At 39.8% G+C, this 19,607-nt stretch overlaps 1 protein-coding gene across 2 annotated transcripts in view; it reads right to left on the bottom strand.

Annotated features, from left to right (window-relative positions):
* Positions 1–19,607, bottom strand: part of tfpia (tissue factor pathway inhibitor a) — a 45,072-nt gene that overhangs the window by 23,959 nt on the left and 1,506 nt on the right. The window lies entirely within an intron of this gene.

Raw genomic sequence — 19,607 nt, 5'->3', positions numbered from 1 at the left:
GACTGAATCATTAGTGTGTTAAATAACTGGGCCTGTTGAGGTGAACTTTCTTGATCACTGGGAGGATGAGGTCCCAACTGTCAAGATCAGTGGACAATGAAGCGTTGCGCAGAAGCCGCTCTCTAATGTCATTAACATTTATAAAAGCTGGCTTTGTCAGATCCCTGAAAAAAAAAAGGTGACACGAAACCCTCTGAGCTCTACTAACCACCGTCGCGAATGTTAAATCACTGTCTCAGTGTGCTGCTGGGAAATAGCTTTCTCTGCCCTCATCCCTGCTGTTTTTAGGTCAGGTCTCTGTTATGCTCGCCTGCAGCAGCGCAGTTACTTCAAAACCCACTGAGATCTCTTTGGTTTGCTGGATATCTGTCCAAAGAGGGGGGTTTGCAGATGAACAACGCTTGAGTGACAGAATTTAAAAATGTCTTTATATCTGTGCACGATAAGCATTAATAAAACAGTTTTGTAATCTTTCATTCAGTGTTTTCTGCCTTTTTTCGTGTATGGGCACAGAGAAGAGTGATGTTTGTATCCTGGGAGTGTGAATCAATGTTCACACAATGCAGCACAATGAAAAAATATAATATCAGAAATGCACACAGACATAAAAATTGATTGCTTTCGCTATGGATCCCTGGAAAGTGGTGGTGCTCGCCTGTCTGAAAGAATGCATGACAGGTTGTGCTGGAAACACTCTGCCTATTCTGGCTATTCTGCGGAGAAAGTTTGAGGTAAATATAACCCACGTTTGTCACTCACTTTCACTTTTCACTGTCATTCTCAGGACTTGCCCCAGACCTGCTTTGACTAGAATAGAATGTCAGACTGGGAAGCAAACATTCCAGGTATAGTGGTTAAATTTGGGATATTCCAGAGCTATTTTCACACATGCACTGCAGTCCTGAACTTTTCTACACATTTCTAGAACAGATATATATATATCTGTTCTAGACAAACCCAGAAAAAAACAAGTTTTGTTTCCTGAAAGGTCCTCTAATGGTAACCACCCTGCTCTCTCCTATCAGCACAGCAGTCAACAAACAGTCACTCTGCCAAGCAAGGTAATGAGGGCAGGGGCTCATCCTTTCAGCCTGCACCTCCTTTACCTGTCCAATTCTAGCTTATAACCAGCCATTGGGGACACCAATCAAATATTCCCAATCTCCTTCCTTCCTGCGTTACTGCTAATGCATGTGGTGAGACCAGCAGAGCTGCCCTGAAGAGCTTTTCTGTGTTTTTTATTTAGGCTCTTCTTTCCACGGCTGATAAGCAGGAGCAGACCGGGTCATCTATCAGGGGAGGAATTACACATTGACACAGGTGATGTGGGTCTGTCTGGTACCCCACATATTCTGGCTATGTAGATGCACCCACTGCAGAAACACACTAAACAAATGTTACAGAGAAATGATGGCAAGTCAAAAATGTGCTCTCTTCTTTGTGATCGAATGCCTCAGGGTCCCATGGCTGCAACACAGAAAATTATTTGAAAATGAAAGTGCAGACATGGGGCAGACTGGTCTTTGTGCAACAGCGAGTATTTTAAATAAGAATGTTCAATCAGCCAGAATTTGACTGTCCAAGAAGACAGAAAGAAAACAGGTTCCTCCTATTGATTCCTGCTCCTCCTGTCTGAGACTGGCCAAAGCAGTAAGCACTCTTTTCGTCAATCACTTGTGTTCACTGTTCAGACAGAAGCATTGTGAGGCAGTGTAAAAGAAACACAACCGAAGACTGTGTTAAAGACAAATTAAGACATGTTGTCTGTGAGGAAACCAAAACGTTCCAGTCAGTGCTCAGAAGCACCCAAACTGTTCTGGTTTCATGTGACCTACCAAGTTACTACATACTTTACTAAATTCTTTTATAATTTTTTTCTATATATCTTTTATGTATAGCTCATAAAATGAATGGACTACTTGAAATAATTTTTGATTTTTGGTACGATTTTGAATCCAGCCCTCAAAGGACCATTCTAACATTTTTACGCCATTTTGTTCTCAACTTGAATCCAGTGTGTTTCATTTTTTATGTTTAACACGCAGTACACCCAGCACATATAGGTGCGATCACCATGAGATCTCAGGCAAGAACATTTCAGTTCCGAACTGAAGCTGGATCTTTGTCTAGACCTGCGTTTTCATTTCTCAAGACATCCCTTGGTCCATGACTGCAATGCAAAAATACTTTCAAATGAAGCCACATCTGTCCATTAATAGTTCGATCCTCTTATGAAATGTTTTTAAAATCAAAATTAAAGAAAAAAGACCTGCAGTCTATTTTCTTGATAGATTCAAAATAAAGTTCATTTCCACAGCTTTCTTTTTATGAACACACAAAGAGTCATGTCAGGTATTGTCACTAGCCTTTCCCCTAACACTGCTAGGTTAGCATAAATGAAACTCACCATTGCCTCCAGTATTTTACTATTAATAACTCCTCTATTCTTTTTTATGCAAGCTTTTAATGGAAAACCCATCAGTGCAATCAAGTACAATCTGGAGGGCCGCAAAGAAGAAAAGGCTGAAATTAATTAGACAGTGTTAAAAAAAAAAAGCTGCTGAGAGTTCTTGAGGGATAGGTGTGACATGACTGATTTGCCAGCATTTGTGCATCTTGTAGGCCTGTGGCCACTCTTATTACAGCTCCGGTTTTATGGAGCGGCATCATGGAATTGCAGCTTAAAGTGCTAAAGCCCAAACAGATTAAACATTAAAAAATGAGCACAACTATTTTTATTTTTTGTCAGTTTCCAACTCATGCAAGAGGAGCTCTTCTAGGCTGACACTTGCACTGCAATTATAAAATGAATAAATATTTAAAAAAAAAAAGGCTATAAGCTTCATTTTGCATAATGGAATTGAAGATTAAAATTTTATCTTAAGTATACTGAGTTAAATATCAATAAAAAGCACAAACTTCATGCAGACTCTTTGCAAACAGGCTGTAAATGTGAACGACCTTTCACAGCAATCTACAAATCCACCCAAAGCTCCAGATCTGTCATCAGGAATCCTCCACACTGTTGAGCAGAGGGGAAGTAAATATATTGTTCACAAAATGCATCAGCAAAATCCTTGAACCTCAACCAACATATCAGTCAGACTCCTTGAAATATGGACCATAATGAATAGGGAAGCAGATTTCAGACGCATCCAATTTATATTGGCAGCTATTCTTCTGAGTACTGCTGACAGCTTCAGCTTGGCCAAGATTTGTACACACACACACACACAGATGGATAAAGATCTGAGTTGCTCAACACGTGCACTGTGCCAAGCACCTCTGTAATTCCCCGGGCAGGTTGAGTCTGATTGAGATCCAGTCCCAGCTTGTCTGGTGTACCAGAAGATTATCCTGCATCTTCATTTCTAGGCCCCTTTGCAAAGAGGATTGAATTACCTGTAAAGCAACCACAAAGCAGCAAACAAAAACAGGCAACCCATGAAAATGCAAAAGAGGAAATATGAAAGAGCACGCGCCATCTTCACGATGACAGCTAAACATGATGTACTAAAAGACAAGCTGGAGAAAGTGAGACAGATAAAGAATGAAAACAGAGATAAAGAGCCGAGGAATCCGACGGTTCTGACAGCTCATAGAGCTTTTGTAGGAGTGTACACTGCAGGAAGAAAATAGGCTTTCTTAACATTTTCCCATGCTTTGAGATTTGAAAAGAGACAGCAGAAAAAAGAGCAACATTTACTCACTAAGCTGAATAAATGGCCACAGTATCAATACAATAACAAATGCCTCTAATCTACACTGAAAACAACACTTTAACGTGCGGTTTCATCACTGGCAAACTGACTAGCTGATAACGAGCCCTCCTCCTACTGGCTGAAAATGGTTTCTTACTGCTGTGTAATCTACAGCAATCAGCTATTTGACCATTATGAGCACACAGTCCAGGTATTTGCAGAGTACTTCATGTGGCCATATTTACTCACTTATGAACTCAAAACAGTAAGTCAAACTATGGAAGTACATGATTTAAGACACAGCATTGGTGGTCTTCATAGCAAACGTGACAAGCTACAGATGCACATGTTTGAGTCACTCGTGTGTAATCAGTGATGTGATGCAGGAGTTTAAAGGTAAACCTTTATTATTTTTTATCTTAAAAAGTGCCCGTTCCTTTCAGGGCTTGCTGGGATAAAAATTGGCACACTTAGTTGGTGAGGTTATTTCAAACAGGAAAAAAAAGACTTTAAAAACTATATTGACTACATATACTAGTCCCTGCTTATGGAAAATCAATTTCATTACTGACTCATCTCACTAAATATTTCACAAGTTCAAATTCCAATAATAAAATCGATGTTGGATTACGACACTTAGCCAGATCAGTATGCATAAATGTTGACGAAGAAATTAAAAGGGTGCATCAGCGCGCCAGTGCAGATAGGCCCGAGACTGTGAGTGCTTATCAGAGCCCTGCCCTGAGGCCGGTGGACAAAGGGCTGAGGGCGAGTCAGTGAGTCACAGCCTGTCCCAAGAGTTTACGGCTGACCTCAGAGCAAATAAGGCCACCTTTTCTATGTATGCGTTCCTGCCTGTGTGTATTGCATGTGCATTCACACACACTTCAAAATATTTATTTGTTTTGTAACCAGGTTTCAGTAGAGTTTCCTTCTGCACGGCTGCGCACAGCAGCATGTTTGTACAGTTTCAGGAATGATTTTAGTCTAGTTTGTCTAAAAGTCTGAAGGACTTGCTGAACAGACAGTTTGTACAATTAAAATATAGTCAATAAATTGCATCGTGGTTCTCCAAAAGGTTGAGAAGGTTTAGTTCAGTTTCTCAGATTAACCCGAGGTAAAGCCTAACAGTGGCCTCTCTTGGCAGTCAATGCGCCCAAGCTTTAAGACTTAATAAAACATATACTTAATAAAACATTTACAGGTGGGTTAATGAAGAAATCACCAGTCATACAGTCGTGAAGGAGGAAATTAACTCTAGAGACCAAAAACGTTTCTGTATCAAGATGTAAGTCTTTAAATTTAATATCTGAAGTTAGTATATTTAATGTGGGAATTGGCTTTTACAGCCAGCCTCAAGTGGCCAAATGAGGAACTGCATTGTTGGCACTTAATGGACTTCATCAATATCTTCAGGGGAGGATGTGTAGTTGACAGACACACATTTGCTTCCTGATTGGGTTTTATCTGTGTCACAGTTTTCTGCCCAGTCAGACTAAAACATAAAAAAAATGTTTTTTTTTTTTAAATTGCTAATTAAAAATGGTTGTGAGGTGTATCTACAACTGATCTCTAGAAGAAAAAACAAACAAAAAAATGACTTGGATTGGAAACATTACAAAAACAACAACAAAATATATTATTGTACCGTATATAATTTTTGAAGCTTCAAGGACAAGAAATGAGCACTCAGGTAAAGCTTCAGTCCTGTAAAACGCTGCTATGGTAATTGGGTGGGACCGACAGAAACCTAAATCTCGTGTTGCTGAACCAAAGATGTTTATTATAGAAACCGACCGCACCTCAGCATTTGTTCAAATATTGTATAAAACTACATATCACACGAAAAACTGTTTTTCGTAGTTACAGGCAGGATTTAACAAATATAAACTGGAACTGTTTATTTTTTGCAGTCATACTGATGAATATGCTGCTTCTGTGTTGCATGATTGACTTCAGCTTTTACAAACAGATTTGAACCGTTATTTTTTTTATTTAACTTTTTTAATAAGAGGCTCTGGCGTACAGTACACGAAGAGCAGAGCTCACTTTAATAAGTGTACTGAATTAATGTTTGCTGTGCTTGAGGCTACTAACAGCAAGATAAAGGGTGGGTCAGCATAAAAAAAAAAAAATGGTCAACCTGAAAAAGAGGGGTGTACAGGAGAAATGATCCTGCAGATCATTTCACATTCAGCTCATTAAAGCAACAGACTCTGGTCTTTGAACAGCTACAGAAAGATGACCTCATTCCTGCATCAATCGCGGAAACGGGAGGAAGTTCCTCCAATGGCTCTCCATGCTGGGAGATCAAAGTGGGCCTCAAGCACCTTCCAAAGCATTTTCACCAACAGATCAAAGGAATCCCACTGAAACACTGACATGTTCATGCCTCCAGGACAAATGCGTTGCCATTTCTACAAACAATGAAAGCTTTGAAAGTTCAGGTTGTGTGGTCAGGGAAACAGACTGGGGGCTACCCTGAAGCCAGAGTGAGTCGTGAACCTCTTCGTGTTTGGGCAGCCATGAGTTTGATCCTGTATAGTTCAATGCACAGAGGATAGCACAAACCCCCCTCAACTGTTGGTGCGATTGCTGCTGGAGACGCCCAAATTAAAAACACTTTGGACAGTTACGCATCAGATCACACTATCACCAAACGTTCACCAAAGTTAGCATGCCGAGCTCTGTTTATCTCTAGTGTGTTTTATCTGGTGTTGCGAAAAAAGATTGCTACAGAGCTTTGCTTTAGACTGCAGGGAAGCTACTTAATTATCTAAAAGGCCTGTGGGAGCCATGCATTTTTAATCAGAACCTCTGTGATGGTATGGCAGGTGGAGAGGGAGGAGAGATGCAATGAGCAAGATAATTGTTGCTACACAACTCGATAGCTTTTGTGGACTCATTTGTACATGCCAAGCCAGATTTAACACTTATCTCCACTTACATTTTTTTCTTTTTTACCCAGGAACTCTGGAGTTTTCTTTGTTAGTTTGTTTTTCTCTTGCTCTGAGAATCTGGTGAGACAAATCCAAAAACTTTCATTGCCTTTTCTTTTTTTTTTTTTTTTATGGCCTTAACTCTTTTCCAGATGTCTTGCAAACCTGAAGAGGCTTTTTCTCCTATTTTAGCTCAGTGGTGGAAATCACTCCACATTGCAACGGTATTATATTTTCCTGGCAATATCTAAGTTGAGCTTCTACCCGTTTCCCACTTGGTTTTGATAACAAAACAATAGTGGGAACCAGAAATCCCTCTCGCTTCAGTGATTCTGCCAAATCCGTCTCTGACATTTGCAAAGCCAAAGCACTTCCGACCTGAACAATCCCACTCAGTGCCAATTACAGTCTGTCTCGGCCGGTTCTCAACCAATCAAGTGGACAAAGCATGTTTCCTGGATGACACTCTATTAGAGATGTGTGTGATTAGATGAACTGCAGGTTAGTGACAGTTATCCACACACCTGATTGTGCCATTGCAAGAAATTAAGCATGCATCTGTATGAGCAAAATGATAGTCTGGGCCCTTTAATTTGATAGAAGACTGTGACTTCTCGGTCCAAAAGGAGCATATGGCAGACAATGATGCAGGCATAAGTTTGACATAAGTTGTAAAAGCCTCTAGGGGAGAAATTACAACAGCACCATCTGCCATGTTGAGGAAGTCCCAGTTACAAAAAAGACTCAGTCTATTATTCATCACGTCGCTTGCAATCACAACCGAATGATTCTCAGGAATGAGGGTGTTGAGACCAGTAATAGAAAACTTTCATTACAAAGCACACTGATATAATAAACTGAGATCAGATTAAAATGTCAGTAGCTGCTGTTTTAAACTAATTATAACTGTTTATCTAAATAAATCAGGATATGGCCAGTTATGTGTATCATCTCAGAGTGGGTACCACAAAAACCAGGCATATTTTACATTACACAAATGAGAGCAGCCGGTAAGAAAACCGAAGGAACAGAAAGAAGAGTTTAGTCCCGGCCAGCTGGACCACTTACAAATCACATTCATAATCCTCATGCATGGAAAAACAACATAAAGTGGAGCAAAAATAAGGCCTATCACACCATTTCTTAGGTACACAGCTGAAATGGAAAAGGCTGAACAGAACACATGAAGCAGAAGTCTGATTGTGACCTCTGGGGAAAATTGTATTAGGCCTGATTTAACTGCAGACTGGTGGCTATGAAAGCAAACTTCATGCTCTCTCTAACCGTGTGTCTGTGTGTGTGTGTGTGTGTGTGTGTGTGTGTGTGTGTGTGTGTGTGTGTGTGTGTGTGTGTGTGTGTGTGTGTGTGTGTGTGTGAACTAAATTACTATTCAAACTGGATAAATACAGTGTATCTCAGTCTAGTTCAGAACATGCAATCGTGGGGAAGTCTGCTAACTTAACAGCTGATGAGATGATGATTTTTATTTCATTTATATTTACACGTTTGAAATAAATCAGTCAATAAAGACCTTGAAGAGTGCTGTATCAAAACATTTTAAGGGAAAGTTTGCAGGAAGGGAAAGAATGGCAAGAAAAGCCGACAAGCAAGAGAGATGACAGCAACGTCGAGAGGACCTTCAAGAAGAGTCAATTAAAGAAGGAGAGCTTCACGGCGAGTGGACTGAGGCTGGGCATCAAGAGCCACCACACAGATGTCTTAGCATTCCTAATATCAAACCTGAACCAGAGACAACATCAGAAGTGTCTTATCTGGACTAAAGAAAAAAAGAACTGCACTGTTGTTCAGTTTTCTTTTCAGATGAAAGTAAATTTTGTATTTCACTTGGAAATCATGTCCAAGGATTTGGAGGAAGAGTGACGAGGCACAGAATACAAGTCCATGGTCTGTGGGGTGCCATGTCATCTGTTGCTGGTGGCCATTGGTTTACTGTGTTTTATCAAGTACAAAGTCAATGCAGCCATCTATTTCACTTTATACTTTATACTTCCATCTGCTGAAAAGTTTTATGGAGACGCAGATTTCTTTTTCCAGCAGGACTACTACTACCAAATGCTTTGCTCACCGTGTTATTTCTGTGCTTGGTTGGCCAGCCAGCTCTTCTGGCCTGAACCCCACAAAAAAAATCTCCAGGTTATTGTCAAGAGGAAGATGAGAAACAAAAGATGATGACCCAAAAATACAGAAGAGCTGAAGACCACTATCAGAGCAACCTGGGCTTCAATAACACCTCAGCAGCGCCACAAGGTGATCGCCTCCATGTGACAAAGCCTCAACCAAACACTGAATGTATAAGTGGACATACTTTTCAGAAACATTTATATATATTGTAAATCATTTTTTGAGTGATCTTAGGAAATGTTCTAATAAATTGAGGTACTGGAAAAACTCGATCATGCAGGTTCACAGTTTGCTATTTTAGCCATTCTAGGTAACTGAGATAAAAGTCATGTTTTCCACGTGCATCGATATTCCAGGTACAATGAAGCTGTGATTTGTTAAACACTGAAAAGAAGCTGAGAGATTCTACAGACTGCAGTCATTAATGTTTTTGTCTTTGATGTGGTTCTGATGGCGCAACTGAATCAATGGCTCAGAGAGAAAGTGGCTCATTCCCCATCTGTGCAAATGCCATCCTCCACCGATTGCAGATGTAGATGCACTCCTCATTAGATTAGGAGATCGATATAGCAGCTTTTTTCTACAGTGCAGGTTATCATTCAAACAAACAGATGAGAAAAAAAAATCCTTTTTGTATTGGCAATTGGAGAGCCAAAGCAAGACTAAAAGTTAAGTTTGAAAGCATAGTTTCATATGAGGGATTACCCCTGCTGTTGCTGCTGCAGTGACACCTGAGGAGAATACACCTGAGTGGCACTGAAAGTTCAACAGATTACAGTTCATTTTTGTTTTATTTCCACTTTGTTCAAATCAGCAGCATCCATTTCTGTCCTCAGTCTCACGGTCGCTGCCATTATGTTATCAGATGAAAAGATTAGCAGGATTCATGGTTGCATGGGCAGACCAGGAGCAGTTTTATAGAAAGGAAAATGACCCTATAACCAGTACAAAGAGACGTTTTAAGCCTGGGAAATAAGATCATTCAGTCAAAATGACCCCTATGAGAAAGCACTTGGCGACAGTGGGAAGGAAGAACTCCCTTTTAACAGGAAGAAACCTCATTGCATGATTTCAGTCTGTGTAAGAGACTGACAGAAACTTTCAAAGAGATTTGAAAGGTAACACCTTCTAGTTTCTCAAACTATGCACGTTTAGCATGTGGCTAAAATGTAACCTAAACCCACCCTTATCCCTAAAAGTAACAACATGATGTCTCTTCTGGCCATTTTAAGACTCCAGAAAAAAAAAAAATACCATCATTTGCTCTGGGTACTCCGGCTTCCTCCCACAATCCAAAGACATCCATGGAATTGTTAACTGGTGATTCTAAATTCGCCATAGGTTTGAAAGTGAGTATGTGTCCATGTGTTAGCCCTGTGATAGATTGGGAAACTTGTCCTGGCTCTTGCCCTGAGACAGTTGGGATAGACTCCACTTTTCCATTTTTAATCTGGCAATAATAATGTGGGGATTGTGATTGATCAGTGTTTACTAAAACTAGTGGTTTTAAGAGTTTTTCATTTACTGTTCTCTTGTTTTTGGCCCAGCAACTGCTCATATTGTACTGTGGATGTGAGTGGGAAAACTGAGATTCAAGACAAGATGATACTGCCGTGGGGGTGGGGGGTGGGGGTGTAATGCAAGTCATGGGAACAGCCAAGACGACTGTTGAAATGTTGAAATCTGGAGTGCCTGGCAGTCTGACATGGTCATGCCCAGAACAATGGCACTGGAATAACTAAAACAAACGAACAAAACGAGAGAGAAACAAGAGAAATAAACATCGTTTTGTTTCTCAGAATGGAGCAGTACCAATCTCTTAACATTAAAGCGCATGGAAACAGAAGCTGTGGGGGATAAATCAGAGGTGTTACAAATACAGAGGACAAACTGATTGTGTCTGACTTCTCACATTATGTAAAATGGAAAACTAATTTTTAGAAAAACATCAGACAGAAAGACACAGTGGGAGGCTTAAGAAAAAAGTGTGTTCAGACACAACTTGATAATTTATTATTTGTCATATTTCAATATGCTCAGAAGCCCAGATATGCCAATATCCTGCTGTTGGTATTATTCTTGTTCATCTGAGTGCATATTCACAAATCTCAGTGTGGATTTATAAATGCCACATTTCCCATGATAAAATTTTTTTCAGTTGGTGTTCAGACTACCTATATATATATATATATATATATATATATATATATATATATATATACGTAGTAGTTCAGTTACACAAATTTATATATCCAACAGTGCTTGAAATATAAGGAAGCAGCAGTGAATCTGAGAGATCTGAGCGCTTTTTAAATTTTTTTGAAAAATTTGGGTGAAGCCAAGATTGCTGGTGGCATTTAAACATAATCCAGAGAACACAGTATTCTCTCGCTCTCTTTTTTTTTTTTTTGGATGGACTTGCATTGAACTAGGGCTGCAACGATTCATCGATTAACTCGATTAAATCGATTCTAAAAATTTATCGACACAAATTTACTGTGTCGATGCTTCGTTTAAACTCTGCAGCGCTCAGCTGTCTCGGTGTAAGCGGCGCTCCTCACTAGCATTAGCAGCATTAGTGCTGACGTTTTTTGTGGGTTTATTGGTGGCTGGCAAACCAACATAGAACTGCATTACCGCCACCTACTGGACTGGAGTGTGAATCACTCACGTATACACAAGCACACATTCTAAAAAGCTCTCCGTCGCTGCAATGGATTTCATTTAACACAGAGTGGATCATCACTAGAGTTGCCACCTGTCTCGTAAAATACAGAACCCCGTATGTTACGGGACTCCGTGGAATACGGCTCCGTAACATGCCGTGTTCCGTACTTTACGGGACGGGTGGCAACTGTCGCTGACATGCATTTCCACGCCTCCACTGCTCTCTGTGTGTCTGTGTGTGTTGTGCTCGCTGAGAATTTCAGCTGCTATTTTTGTCTTTACTTCAGCTGTAGCTACCAGAACTGGTTTGCTAGCGAGCGCGGGCCATTAGCACTAGCGATGGTTCGGTACCGGAAGGCCCGCCCCCCAGGACCGAGGGGCTCCTTCAAAATATTTTTTATACTTTAATCCCTTATTAGTGACTAAATATAGACCTGCAGTAGAAACGTATTTTCGAGAATGCTTGTGAATACAAAGCATTACACCATTACTCACACATGCGCCATGGCTCCCGCAGCCACTAGTTTTTCAAAACACTCATAGCAGGCAGCGGTTTTAACTGCGCAAGCGCAAAGAGGCGAAGCTGTGACGGTGAGCTCAAGTAGTGAAAAAGGAAACGTTTTTCCAGCGTCCAAAACAGCAGCTTTTTCTTTTAGTAACCACCATTAAATCTGTGAAACAGCTGGAGGTCCTTCATCAAGCACCTGATCAGCAAGTGTTAAGGTGAAGAAAAGAGAACTTTGTAGCTCCTCCATTCACCGCTGTTTGTTCACAGGCGAAAAACTGCATTACGGAAGTTAAAATATGCAGATAAACTGTTAATAAAAAAAAGTATTTCTTATCCGATTACTCGATTAATCGCTGGAATAATCGATAGAATACTCGATTACTAAAATAATCGTTTTATGCAGCCCTACATTGAACCCAACACAGCTCTGCACGTTGATATGTGTGCATTCTCAAAGTTAAAGGTTGCACAGCTGAAAGTGAACAAAGATAGTTTCAAGTGCATGGAGCCCAGATAGCTGACGCTTTCTTTCACCTTAAACGTTGGAATTAATTCAACCTCAATCTGTTGTTTTTCACATTTCTTTTAGGTCCTTCATTCAAGCTTTTTCAGCAGATCTGCTTATTCTGAGAAACACTGGAGTGCAAAACAGACGTAAGCTCAATTTCAATGATAATCAACCTCAAGCAGCCAAAAACAAGAAACCTATCATCCACTTCTGCCTTGCCTGAACTGGTACAGACTGAAGAAAAAGTGATTGGCCTTTCATCAAGCATTGTTCTTGAATTCGCCTACAACAGGTTCAGACTTGGTTCACTTCTGTCTTTTATTACCCAAACTTTTGTCCAGTCTGCCGATATATGTAGTGCAATTAGTCAGCACACCTTCTTAAGAAATTATATATATATATATATATATATATATATATATATATATATATATAACAATTTACTGCCATTCCTTATCTCAAGCCACATTTCCATTTAAGACATCTCAGAACTCCTAATAGCTTTTATCACCCACAAATTCCGTATCGTGTAAGATGCATAACTTCCTGAAACTCTCCCCCTTAAACAAACCTAACAATTCAGCCAACAGGAAATAGTGCCATAGCCTTATCCACTTGCAGACAGCCAGTTGCGCTCAGCTGCAAAAACTTTCCAAACTCAAAAAAAGATAGTACTATCTTTTTCAAACAAACTATTATGAGTCATTCATGAAGGCATAAGGCTACATCCCTAATTAGTACCCATGCTGGTGTCATTCACCTCCTGTGACAAATGCCAATTATGACTCAACATTATGATTAAAGCTTCCTGCAAGCTACAGCAACATTAATAAAGTCGCTACAGCTTGCAGGAAGCACGGCCAGCTGCAGACTCCTTCAAGACAACAACACACTGCATGGGGACAGATAAAGGGACAAAATGCTTTGAACAAAAGGCCAGTTTTGTTTGGCTTTGTACCTGGACGGATAAAGCAGCGTCAGTATCACAAAAGGCAGAAATTAAGCACGTCGTCTGATAAAGGCTACAAATGAGTCGATTTTAACAACCTGTATAATTACAGCTGTTCTTAATTGATCAGAGCAAGACCAGAGAGATTCATAGTGTTTATGTTACATCACATCATTATTGGAGCATCAACAAGGAGGACAAAACAAAGCTTTTCCTCCAGTGTGTTCCAGTTATTTTTATTAGGTCTGCCACATGGTTGTTAAAGGTGCACTAACAGCTAGCCACTGAGTATTTTCACAAATGATAGCAGATTGTTAGTTTGAACTGAATTCATGTCATCTAAACACTGACTACAGTGACCCTACAACTAACAGTCAAGGGATCAATGTAATGAACCTAGCTAAGGATAGCTAATTAGCACTTACTTTATTTAATATATATTAATATTTATTTATTTGGAAAGACTTTCTTGCCCTTCACATCTCAAACTGAAACATTATGATACACCTAGATCAGAGTTACAGATAATTATCTATATTTTTGTACCTTGTTTTCTTGGCATCAGTGTCAGGGGTGGGGTGGGATTTTTGTTTGTTTGTTTGTTTTGTTTTGTTTTGTTAATTAAAATTGGAGCTAAATGTGGATTGTTCCCAAAACTTGCATTTTGTTCACATATTTTTGTTTTCTTCTTGGAGCTTTTATCTTTATGTTTGTCCTGCAGCGTCTGTGCCGGTCACTGAAAGTGTTTAGAAATCTAACTCTGGATTACAGCATTCCCATCAGGTCACTCAGTGTAGTTTTCTTATGCTCTGGTTATGCTACAGGTGTTAAGATGGCTGGTTAAGTATGCAGGCAGTGCTTCAGATTATTTTAGATTTGTGTTGTTTTTCTGAACTATGTAGTTTTCTAGTTCTTTGATGAAATGACAAATATAATTGCATGTACAGCAGGTGATCAGTCACCTTTAATCCCATAATAAGCTGCACCTGTGTCCAGCTGTCTCCCCTCTCTTGTGTTTAAGCTCTGCCAGATCATCTTTGTCCTTCTGTCCACCACTGCAGTAGCTATTCTGTCATGTTAGGCTGTCATGTTTTTTTGTTTTTTTTGTTTCGCTTGAAGGTTGTGAATTTAAACCCAGTCTCTTGAGTGAGACTGAGGTGAGTGTGAGACGGTGGGGGTGGGGAGTTAAGCAGGGAATATTCAGTTATAGAAAAAGGATTTTCAGAGATATTACTTTGAGTGTCTTCACAAACCTGTGCTGCTGTCAGGCCAATAAAAACCGCAGTTTTAAATAAAGAGCACATCATGTGCACATTAACACCTATGCATGGGAAGCTAGTGCGTTGAGTTAATGTGAAAATACTGTTTCTATCCCTCGCTGAGCCACTTTTTTTCCTCCGACTGAACAACTGGCACAGACATTTCCAGATGTTCTGGCTATGCTTCCACAGCTGTGAACGAACACGCAAGCTAAATATTGTCGGGTGAGCTGAGAAATGACCATGGAGACAGTATCTACCCTCTAAACATAGAGCCAAGGTAGTGTCATTTGCCAATTTCTGCCGGTGACAGTGCACAGGACTCACAGATTAACCTGTGCTGGATGCTCCTTAGAGTACATTCATCATCCCCCACCCCCAGCTGTGTCAGACTGGAGTGGACAGGTATTTTCTCTCACAGGACACATATATTCACCATATTGCACCACAGTCAGCCTTTTATCTGAAAGTAGGGTAATAGCGACACAAAGATTTGATGCCCACAACAACTTTCTGCAGAGGATCTGTATTCCACACATCATAAATCAAAAGTGGAAATGTTGTGCTACTGTTACTTCCTCTTAGTATACAGAACATTGCTTGGAGTTCATTGTTTAACTCTGCAGAAATTGTCGAGGCATTCTTGCCTTTGCTTCATTAGGCCCACTCTTGCCTGCAGAAAGACTCTTGACTAGCATTCCTGCTGTTATGATATACACCAAGGTGTTTTATATTCTGCAGCAGATGAGTCAGCGCTGACTTTTGAACTCTAAAATCTGTGACTTTGTAAAGTTGGTCAGGTCAAATAAAATAAAAAGTTGTTCTCAGCCAATTAAATTATATAACTGTGTGTCACGATGAGTTTATGGTTCCCACTCAAGCAGGTGTGTAGGCTATGATTACACATGCTATATTTCATAGTGATATGCAATGTATATTCACTGCACTTGAGACAGGAAAATATGATATACACTTTATAATTAGTCAACCACCATAGCTACGGGGATCACCTCAAGCAGAATTTAACACGTTGCCTCTGAGACTTACAGTAACTTGATGTGATGTTGTGGTGGGCGAAAGCTGGGGATGTAGGCCACATGAAACAATTGTATTTAATTAAATCTGCTTCTATTTCAGCATATTGCCACATATTTATGTATTTGGTGTCATACAGGGCAGCGATGCTCAGGGAGCTGAAGTAACAAAACTGGAAAGACACTTAAGGGTTGTGAATAACGGGCTCACAATGATCTTGTTACAAATTCCAGTTATTATGACTCACACAGCTCATTTCCACTAATGACCATTATTATTTAAACCATGCACCCTACAGAAAACACCACAAAAGCATACCTCTTTAAATATGTCATCACAATAACATGCTGGGACAATTTAATGTATTATTGGAAATATGGTAGACAACATGCCTCAACCCAGTCAAGAAATTCAAGTTACAGCTGATTAAAATCTTTGGGCTCATTTTTAAGCAATGTAGCGGGTCTTTTGGGAACCCAGCCACAGGGGGGCACAGGCCAGTGTACTGTGACCACTGGTCCCAAGCTCAGGTAAATGGGGAGGTTTCCATCAGGAAACACACCTGGCGTAAAAGTGTTGCCAGATCATCTTGTTAACAGCAACCGGTGCTGTTGACCAACAGGTTGCTGGTGGAAACTATGCTACTGCTGGGCAAAGACAAAGGAGGAGGAGGGGGGAAGGCTTGCTCAGAGACAGCAGGGGGAAAGGTTTGACCATAGAGGTGAGAGTAGGGACTTTAAATATAGGGGCTATGACTTGTAAAATGAGAGAGAAAAGATGGAGGCCACAGAAGAGGTTAATGGATGTAGTGAAGGACGACATGCAGAGGGCTGGTGTGAAGAATGCTAGGGATAAGGTGAGCATCCAAGTAATATCTCGGAGCATGCTCAAGTAAAAGTTGCAAGTCGTTAAGACTAGTTCACTTCTATCCTCAAGTCTTTTAGATAAAGTCCAAATTGTGTTACAGAGAGTAAATCCATATCAGGTCAGGACAGAGTCTAATCTTGAGTCTTTTTCTGCTTGAAAGGCTAATGCTTCCCTCTCAGTGCTGAAAGGGCTTTAATGATTTAAAAAAAAAAGAAGAAAAGAAATAGAAAAAGGCATCTTTTGTAGTGTTCTGTAGGCATCATTAAAGTTATTAACTCAAAAACTGTAGATATAGTGAATACAGTGGCTGGTGGTGCCCCTACAATTTTGCTCAGAGATTGGATTATGTGACTTTGAGACCATCTCTGACCTCTGCATCCTCTGACCAGCCAGCCAGAGGAGCCAGTCCAAAAATCACTGCAGGCAGAATGATCGACCCAGAAAGAGAGGGATAAGAATTAAGCTAAGTCAGCTTGGACCTAAAGCTGTTCCTCTGCCCAGCCTACAGGAAACATCACAGGAAAATAAAATGGATGAAATAAGACCCAGCCACAGGAATCAGAGGCTGTTGTGCCCACATCTTTACGGGGACTTCACTCCATCAGAGAAGGTGGCTTTAGGTTATCGGTGAACCTAGAAAAGTAGTATATACATCCCAGTCCATAATATTCTTACAGTGCATCTCAGAGCGCTCTGTTTTCCAAATCTGAACTTTTGAGCTCCATCCCTTTCTAGTCTGGTGCTAGCAGGTGCAGCTTCACATTTGTAGGAGGCCATGGAGATGTTCTGAGCATCCCTTTTTATATTGTTTTTATTCATGTATTGCTGCACCTTATGAGTTAATGAAACTTTGCAATGTCTTTCTTCAATATCTGCAGGTCAAACAGTCATGTTCCCTGAGCTTTTTGGGTTTTTTGGCTTTACGCTCCGAAAGCAGTTAGACATCAAGTCTCACAGCCGAGTTAAGTCACAACTTTGGGGACAATATATGCCATGATGGTCAGCTGTTTAAATAAAGAAGAAATAATTAGGCAAAAAAGATGGCAAAAATTAATCTATGTTAAAGATATGCATAAAAACAAACAATTAAAGTTAGAATTAAAAGGTAGGAGTGGGTATGTGCACAGAGAACAGAGAGAGAACAATGAATTGCATCAATAAGAGAAGTTTCACACCTTTTTCTTTCATTGAAAGTCTGCATTTTAATGCTGATAACGGCCCTCAGGAAACGCTGCTGGTAATGTTGCAGCAGAACTGCTTTAGAGTGAGTTTCATGTTGAGACAAGGCTAACCCTTCTTTGTTAACAAAACTGTCAATGCATTCTGGCTAATAGCGGGAAACATTAGGCTATAGCTAATAGTAGCCAGTGCAGAGAAGACTTTCCAGTTATAGGTGAAGTCATCTTGTGGTAAAATGTCTAGTGACGTTCTAAGCCTCATACTTTTCTGAAGTCTGCTCCTTACTGCAAACGCTAATTAAAATTGCACATGCTACACTGTTTTCTATGGCCTGAGGCTCTCTAATAAAAGGACCACTTCAAACAGCAAGTGAGCTTCTAATTAAATTTCTCTACAAATTAATGAGACAGTGTTTACGCCTCCATGAGACGATTAGTGATGCGACCAGGACCGTGCTCCAATGATACTGATGTTTAGTCCCAAACAGGCTCAGTGAATCCCTTATTGTATTACCTCTCAAGAGCACCTAAATGATATGCAAATAGTAAAAGCTAATGTTCTTCTGTGAGCAAAACATTGTTGAAGGCCACTATAATGCATTAGACACAAATTGCCTCTCTGTATTTACTGACGACTTGCATTCTCATTCTGCTGGTTGGCTGAAAAATAAAACTGCCCCCGGTCATGTCTGCTATAACATTGACTGTATTATGCCTTTTTAAAAATATTCAAGGATGCAGTATTTTTGAAGTTTTTGCCTTATAGTTAAAAATACGTATATATGCAATGGTAACCATCAATAAATGGTGCCTCTTAGATGCAAATGTGGTGAAAACCAAACAAGCCTAGGCTGCTGTTACAGCAGTCCTGGTTAAGCAGTGTGACCTATAGCTATTGTGGGGGCCTTATTTGAGCTCACCCCAGACCATTTCCTGTGTGTCAATCCCCCCCCACATTCTCTGCTTTTCTGTCCTATCCACTATCCTAGCCAATAAAGATTAAAATACCAAAAATATTTCTAGAAAAAAACAAGCCTTGCCTCAAAAATGTGTTTCTGTACAAGTGAAAATGACCTTTTTGATTACTATTTGAGGGAAATATATTCTCTTGTATTAGAAAAATTATGGCTTTTCGGTTACTTGGGAACACAGCAGTGGCATTTTTGTTCTGATTATATCATTCAGGTTACAGATTCTTTTTTTTTTTTTTTTTTTTTAACTCTGGAGTTAAAAACTCTGTCTAACCTTGGCCCCTTGCAATGTAATTTAAAGTAGCTTTCCATTTATATGCAGATAATACATGACTGTATCTCTCAGTCAGACCCATGGGGATTGGCAACCCAGTTCCACTATATATTTGATTATATAAATGACCGGATGTCCCATAAACTTCAAAAATTGAAGCGTAATAAATTAGTACAGGCCATGAACATATTTCCAACTAAAATATCTAAAATAATATATTTCCAGCCAGTCAAAATATGTCAACCGTCAAAAATCTGGGAGTAACTTTTGACTGTGGCTAATAAAACTGTGTAAATGCAATTATCATCCTGCGTTTTTGTTTTGTTTTGTTTTTTTGAGTGACTCTTTGTAGTCAAGCTACAGACTTGCTCCATACTCAGCAGCTAGACTACTGACAAGTACAAAGCAGTTTTCACACATCACACCTGATCTCAATCAGAATTTATCTTAATGTAGTCTTGATAGCATACAGGTATTTGTATAGTACAGCCTCAAACTGTTATTTAATAGATTATAGTGCAGGAATAGTGCTTAGTTTTCAGTTTCTGAATATTAGAATGCATACTGTCATGTAAGTAATACTTAATTAAACACAACAGGATACTTGGA

This window comes from Archocentrus centrarchus, chromosome 21 (assembly GCF_007364275.1).
Source record: "Archocentrus centrarchus isolate MPI-CPG fArcCen1 chromosome 21, fArcCen1, whole genome shotgun sequence".
Taxonomy (NCBI): Eukaryota; Metazoa; Chordata; class Actinopteri; order Cichliformes; family Cichlidae; genus Archocentrus; species Archocentrus centrarchus.
This window is presented reverse-complemented; position numbering and strand designations above follow the sequence as displayed.